Source organism: Rhinolophus sinicus, chromosome 17 (genome assembly GCF_057876585.1).
Source record: "Rhinolophus sinicus isolate RSI-liver-muscle chromosome 17, RSI-T2T, whole genome shotgun sequence".
Lineage (NCBI taxonomy): Eukaryota > Metazoa > Chordata > Mammalia > Chiroptera > Rhinolophidae > Rhinolophus > Rhinolophus sinicus.
This window is the reverse complement of record NC_142517.1, coordinates 103019318-103026870: the sequence shown is the minus strand read 5'-3', so window position 1 is coordinate 103026870 and position 7553 is coordinate 103019318. Positions and strand designations below refer to the sequence as shown.

The 7553-nt window shown below is 35.7% G+C and overlaps 1 pseudogene; it reads left to right on the top strand.

The window, feature by feature from the left end:
* The first annotated feature begins 6434 nt into the window (after positions 1-6434).
* On the top strand, positions 6435-6932 carry LOC109456522 (small ribosomal subunit protein eS10 pseudogene; annotated as a pseudogene).
* Positions 6933-7553: the final 621 nt, after the last annotated feature.

Sequence of the window (7553 nt, the reverse complement as noted above, 5' to 3'; positions counted from 1 at the left end):
CTAAGATACAGACTTCTCTGTACTATCTTTGCAACTTCTAAGGGATCCTCAAGTTATTTCAAAACAAAAAGTTTTTAAAGAGAGACTTAAGAAATACAAAAACCAATTGTAATATGGATTATTAGTACATATTGCACCTTATTTAGATCCCAATTTAAACTGAAAAAAAAAAAAAGATGATTGGGGAAAACTGGGCACTAACTAGTTTTGATGAATTTGAGTAATTGTAATTTGCTTTTTTCACACATGATAATGATATTGTGTTTGTTTTTTAAAAACAGTAACAAAAATATATACAAATGACAACCTAAAATAAAAAATAATAATAGGTATGATAGTAATAAATTCCAAGAATATATGTACAGCTTGCAGCAAATGGAAGTTGTTTTTCTTGTTTTTGAGCTCAGAATCTATCAGCTGTTACATCTCTGCAAACTACAAAATTAAATACTCACTGCCTTATAAAAAATGGAATGACTGAAAACAGCAGATTGGAATCATAATTTTCAAAAATTTCTTAAACAATTTCATATTATGAATAATGAAACTTACAATGAAGACTAACAGTAGATATCATTCAACATGAATGACATACACTTTTATGATGCAAATTATGAAAGTTTCATAGGTAGACAAAGAATTCTTTACTTGGTTATGCTAGGCAAATAATTACTATTTAATTTTTATTTTTTTAGGAAAAAAAGAGAAGTATTTAATTAACTTTTTAGATCTTGTTTCATCTTCTTTTTTTAATGACAACTTCTTTGAAGAGAAATTCTACTCCAAAATGAAAATGAAGTGATTTGAGGTAAATCTTGTGAGGTAATGCAACTACTGAGTAGTTTGCATTTTAATATTTCTGGGGTATATGGAAAATTTCTCATGTTTTGTTGATAAATTTAATTCTTCAAATTTTTTCCACTTTGGGTTTTTACTAATTACTTCTGGGTTGATAACATACCTTGTTCTATTTATACCATAGTCACTTCTTTCTAAAGAAATTGAACTGTTTAGGGTATATCCTTGGTGAAAAGATTGACTCTGTGCATGAAAATAGGGTGACATAGAGACTTTGACAATGGGACTGAAACAACATGCCATTATAAACAAAGTCTTTTGAATAGGAAGGAAATTAATTGTCCTATGAGTGAAATGACATAAAAAATTTAAGCACTCTGACTCAGTAATACTTCTGAGTGTCATTTGTTAATTTACTAGCCAAAAAAAAAAAAGATTTGTAAGCACTCAGTTGACTAATCGACATGTTATTTTCATGAGCCAAATTAACATTAAGTTTAATTAAGCTGAATTAACAGAAGATGAAATTGTTAGGGTCAGTCTCCTGTCGAAAGGTTGGTTTTCTTTTACTTACTTGTCACTTTTAGAGAGCAAACCAAATTATCCTTTTCTTCTCTTCTCTTTCTTTTTTTTTATTGTTTAAGAAAATAGCTTGCCGTGGAAACTTATGATAGGTTTTACTTTATATTTATTGATTTCTAAGTGTTATTTCCATAGATCATAGATAACTAAACTCATTTATAACATGAAGTAAAATAAATTGCAATTACAATTTAGCAAAAGTAGGAAATAATATTAATCATAGAATCACCACAAACAAATTCCATGCTAAGTATATTTACTTTATTATCTTATAAACTGAAGGGGAAAATAGGATTCTCTAAAACTGTTATCAAGTAATTATTTGCCTAGCATAACCAAGTACGGAATTCTTTGTCTACCCATGAAACTTTTATAATAAAATCAAAAGTTTTCATGCTCATATATAGAATGCTCATGAAAACTTTTGATTTTATTTTAGTTTCTTTGAAATGTAGAGGAAAATTTCTTGCTTCATTTGAAAATTTGCAAATTTTCAACTGAAGCTCAGTTTTATTTTGAAACAGAGACTGAAGATTTTATCTTATGATAGAAATGTAACAGTAATGACATATTCCAGCACTCTTTCTATGTAACTGAGAAACTTAGATCGTTCTATTTACTATTTAAAGCTAGTAGGTACTCTGTCTGAAGGCCTCAGTTGATATACTTTGTGGCTTTCTTTGACAACAATAATGGAAATTTTTAAAACAAATCAAGGTACTGGCAAGACTTATGATTTAGTTTTGTGTTGTTTTTTCTCCATTGACATCCTCTTTTAGTTTTACAGATAACAAGAATGGTAGTTACACCTATCAAATAGTTTTCTGTCTTCAAAAATATCTGGTTATCTTTGATTGTATGTTGGTCATGGTATTTGAAAAACTATTTGTAGAAAATGTTTGTGGTTGATATCTTGCACCTTATAAACGTTATATTATTCTGTGAACATAGGAATTATTGAATCTGATTTCTTAGGTTAACTTTTTCTCTTGTTCTCCTTCTCTTCTTGTTTACCTTCTCCTTCTACTCCTTTATTTTAATATTTTATTGCAAAATGTAACATATTTTCAAATAGTGAAATTTAATAATTATGTATGTTTAATGAATTGTTTTTAAGCAAACATACAACTACAACCCCCACCAATAAACTGTACCTTTGTATTTCATGTTTGCTCAATATGTTGTTTATAAATTTATCCATGTTGTGTTGAATAGCTCTAGTTCATTTATTTTTATTGCTGTATTTTCTTTTTAAATTTTATTTTTTTAATAAACTTTATTTTGAAATAGTTTTAGACGTACAGAAAAGTTCCTAAGATAGCACAGTGAGTTCCCATATTTCCTTCACCCAGTTTTAGCTAATATTAACATCTTACATAACTTTGGTACATTTGTTAAATCTATGCAATTAACATTGGTATATATTCTATTAACTGAACTCCAAAGTTCATTCAGAGTTCACCAGTTTTTCCACTAGTGTCCTCTTACTATCCAGGATCAAGCACAGGGTACCATGTTGTATGTATGTATGTATGTATGTATGTATTATTACTATTTTAATTAAAGTTTATTGGGGTCAAAATGGTTAGTAAATTTACATAGGTTTCAAGTATATAATTCTTTAATACATCATCTATATATCACATTGTATTATTATTTATAAAATATTTTTATTAAAAATATAGTTAACATACAATATTAGTTTCAGGGATACACCATATTTATTCAACATTTATATACCTAAAGAGGTGATCACCATGATAAGTCCAGCAATCATCTGACACCATATTATCACAATAATATTGTGATAATATGGTGTCAGATGATTGCTGGACTTATCACAATATTATTGTTATCACAATATTATTGACTGTATTCCCTAGGCTGTATATTACATCCCCATGACTTATTTGTTTTATACCTGGAAATCTGGACCTCTTATTCCCCATCACCTTTTCTCCCTTCTAAAAAATTTCAATTACATTCAATATTATTTCATATTAATTTCAGGCAATAGCATAGTAGTTAGACATTTTTATAATTTAAGAAGTGATCCCCTGACTAGTCCAGTACCCACCTGGCACTACACATAGTTATTACCATATCATTGACTATATTCCCTATGCCCTACTTTGCATCATCATGACTATTTTGAAACTACCAATGTGTACTTCTTAATGCATTCACCTTTCTCACACTGCTTTTCAACCCCTTTCCCTTCTACCACCCCAATAAATCTAATACCCATCTGACACCATATATAGTTATTACAATATTATTGACTATATACTTTATGCTACATTCCCATGACTACTGTGTAACAGCCAATTTGTATTGCTTAATCCCTTTCCCTTTTTTACCCATTCCCAACCCCCCTCCCATCTGGCAACCATCAAAATGTTTTTTCTGTCTATGAGTTTGTGTCTGTTTTATTTGTTTGCTTATTTTGTCCTTCAGATTCCACATGAAAATGAAATCACATTGCATCTGTCTTTCTCTGTCTGACATGCTCCACTCAGCACAATACCCTCCAGGTCCATGCATGCCACCACCAATGGCGAGAACCCTCCCATCTATGGCAGAACAATATTTCATTGTATACACGTACATGTACCACCTACTCTTTGTCCATTCATCCATCAAAGGACAGACAGGCTGCCTCCAAATCTTGGCCATTGTAAACCATGCTGCAGTGAACATATGGATGCACATGTCCACTTGAACTGGTGTTTTAGATTTCTTCGGATAATTACCCAGAAGTGGGATTACTGGGTCCTTCTTGTCACTTGTTATAGTCTTTATTTTAGAGTCTATTTTGTCTGGTAAGTATAGCTGTCCCAGATTTTTTTGTTTATTTGTTTGTTTTTATTTTCATAAATTATATTTTTCCATTCCTTTATTTCAGTTTGTGTGTGTCTTTCAATCTAATGTGAGTCTATTAGAGGTGGTATATGTAAGGGTCTTGTTTTCTTATCTATTCACCTACTCTATGTTTTAGACTGGAGCATACTGTCTGACAGACTTACTTGCTCTGAGCTGCAGCACTGGAGAAGCAGCTCGAAAGGTGCCAGGGACACATGGGGAGGAACTGAGTTGTTTGGCATCAGGGCAAGGGCTGGAGAAGCAGCTTTCTCCCCGACATAAGTGCTGGCCAAATCCATTGTTTCTTTCCTGTACCCTCCCCCTTCCAGTATGCAGACACAGGAAGGCACATATATGAGTCTCCACCAACCTGGCTAACACTGTTCGCCTCACCCTGGTGATTCTCTGAGAGACTGGCTCACCCAACTCGCAGGCCCACTGACACCATTTCCAGGGGCTTTTCCATCCAAATGGCATGTGTTGACTGATGCTGCAAACTTTTCTAAAGTCTCTCAAGGTTGCACAATACCCAAACAACTAGCATCTGGCCTCAGCATGCCCCATTCCTCTTCCTCAGCAACCTCAAGTCTGGCACTAGTGGCAGCCAGTCTCGGTTCGAGACTTGGTGTCTTGAGGCAACTCCAAGACCAGAGTAGGTGGTGTGCATCTGTTAGGAGCCATGTGGCTCCTAACAGGGTACAAGCTGCAGGTGAACTTGGCCTGGGGTGGGGCCCTTCCTAGGAGGCCCCAGGTCCAGCACACTTGATGGCCAGCTTTGGACCAAGCACCAACCGTGGACACTACACAGCTACTTCTATGGGTGACACACAAAGTTCTGACTGGGCACACACCATAGCTCTGCTAAAGTGAATTCTGTTCTGTAGGGTCAGCCCCTGCACAAAAGAACTTCCACTGTAGTCATGGCCAGTACTCACAACTAATCAGCACAAGAGGCAATTCATCCCACTGACATGCAAACAGCAACCAAGGCTCAACTACAACAGGACGGTACATACAACCCATTCATGGGACACACTTGGAGCACCCAGCTCAGGTGACCAGGGGGACTGCACCACTGGGCCCCACAGGACACCTATTACATAAGCCCACTCAACTAGGATCAGGAAACATACCTAATACATAGAAACAAACACAGGGAGGCAGCCAAAATGGGGAGACAAAAAACATGTCCCAAATAAAGAACAGAACAAGGCTCCAGAAAAAGAACTAAAGAAAATGGAGACAAGCAATCTATCAGATGCAGAGCTCAAAACACTGGTTAAAAGGACGCTCAATGATCTCAGGAAGAACGTCAACAAAGAGCTAGGAAACATAAAAACAGAGACAGAAAACATAAAAAAGAACTCGTCAGAATAGAAGAATACAATAACGAAATGAAGAATACATTAGAGGGAATCGGCAGGAGATTAGATGAAGCAGAGGTTCAAATCAACTCTTTAGAAAATAAGGTGGCAGAAAACAGCCAGTTAGAATAGCAAAAAGAAAAAAGAATAAAAAAAATGGGTATAGTTTAAGGAGCCTCTGGAACAACATCAAGCATAACAACATTCACATCATGGGATATCAGAAGGAGAAGAGAGAGAGAGCAAGGAATTGAAAATTTATTTGAAGCAATACTGATGGAAAACTTCCTTAACCTGGTGAAGGCAATAGACATACAAGTCTGGGAAGTATAGAGTCCCAAACAAGATGAACCCAAACAGGCCCATATCAAGACACATCATAATTAAAATGCCAAAGGTTAAAGACAAAGAAAGAATCTTAAAAGAAGCAAGAGAAAAGCAATTAGTTTCCTATAATACAGTTCCCATGAGAGTGTTAGCTGATTCCTCAACAGAAACTGCAGGCCAGATGGGAGTGGCACAAGATATTCAAAATGATGAAAAGCAAGGACCTACAACCAATATTACTCCACTCAGCAAAGCTATCATTGAGAATTCAAGGAGAGATAAAGAGTTTCCCAGACAAGAAAAAGCTAAAAGAATTTATCACCACCAAGGCAGTGTTACAAGAAATGTTAATGGGGCTTCTTTAAGGAGAAGAAGAAAAGAAAGATAAAAAAAATATGAATCATAAAATGGCAATAAATGCATATCTATGAACAGTTACTTCAAATGTAAATTGATTAAATGCTTCAATCAAAATATAGGATGTCTGCAGTAGCTGTAATGATGTTGATACCCAAGAAGAACCGGATTGCCATTTATGAGCTCCTTTTTAAGGAGAGAGACATGGTGGCTAAGAAGAATGTTCACATGCCTAAACACCCTGAGCTGACAGACAAGAATGTGTCTAATCTTCACATCATGAAAGGCATGCAGTCTCTCAAATCATGAAGCTATGTGTAGGAACAGTTTGCTTGGAGACACTTCTACTGGTACCTTACCAAGAAGGGTATCCAGTATTTCTGTGATTATCTTCACCTGCCCCCTGAGATCATGCCTGACACTTTGTGCCATAGAAGGCCTAAGACGGGCAGGACAATGCCCAAAGTTCTGGCGGGTGAGTGACCTGCAAGACTCACATGTGGGGAAGCTGACAGAGACACCTGCAGATGGAGCGCTATACCTCCTGGTGCTGAAACGAAAGCTGAGGTCAGGGCTGGCTCAACAACCGAATTCCACTTTAGAAGCGGATTTTGTTGTGGATGTGGTCAACCACCTCAGTAAAGTAGGAGCAATTATTTGGTATTGAATAAGCTTGTGGCGAGAAAATAATCATGTGTGCCCCTGGTTTTACATAATGTAGCCTGAACAGGAATGTTTTAAAAGTCATAATATAAATTGAGCAAGGCTGGATTGGTTGGTGGGGGGCGTCTCACAACTGGTGGATGGGTCTACCACCTCAGTAAAGTTGAAGCGATGATTGGGTATTGAATAAACTTGTAGACAGAAAATAAGCTCAGAAAACTGGGTGCAATTGTTTGGTGTTGAATAAACTTGTGGAAAGAAAATTTAAAAAAATATATAGGATGGCTGAATGGATAAGAAAACAAGACCCTTACATATGCTGCCCACAAGAGACCTCCTTGAGATTGAAAGACACAGACAGAGACGGAAAGTAATGGGATGGAAAAAGATTTTTCAAGAAAATGGAAACAAGAGTAACGTCAGAAACATGGCAGCATGAGGGATGCTCTTTGAAATCTCCCCTGGAAGTTACAACTAATTGAACAGCTATAATTCAACAAAGGATTCCTTATTTAACACACAAACATGTCTGAGAAGTTTGCACATTGAAACATCTGATGGTGGGCAAATTGGGGAGAAGGGAAGAAGGGAAAGGAGAAG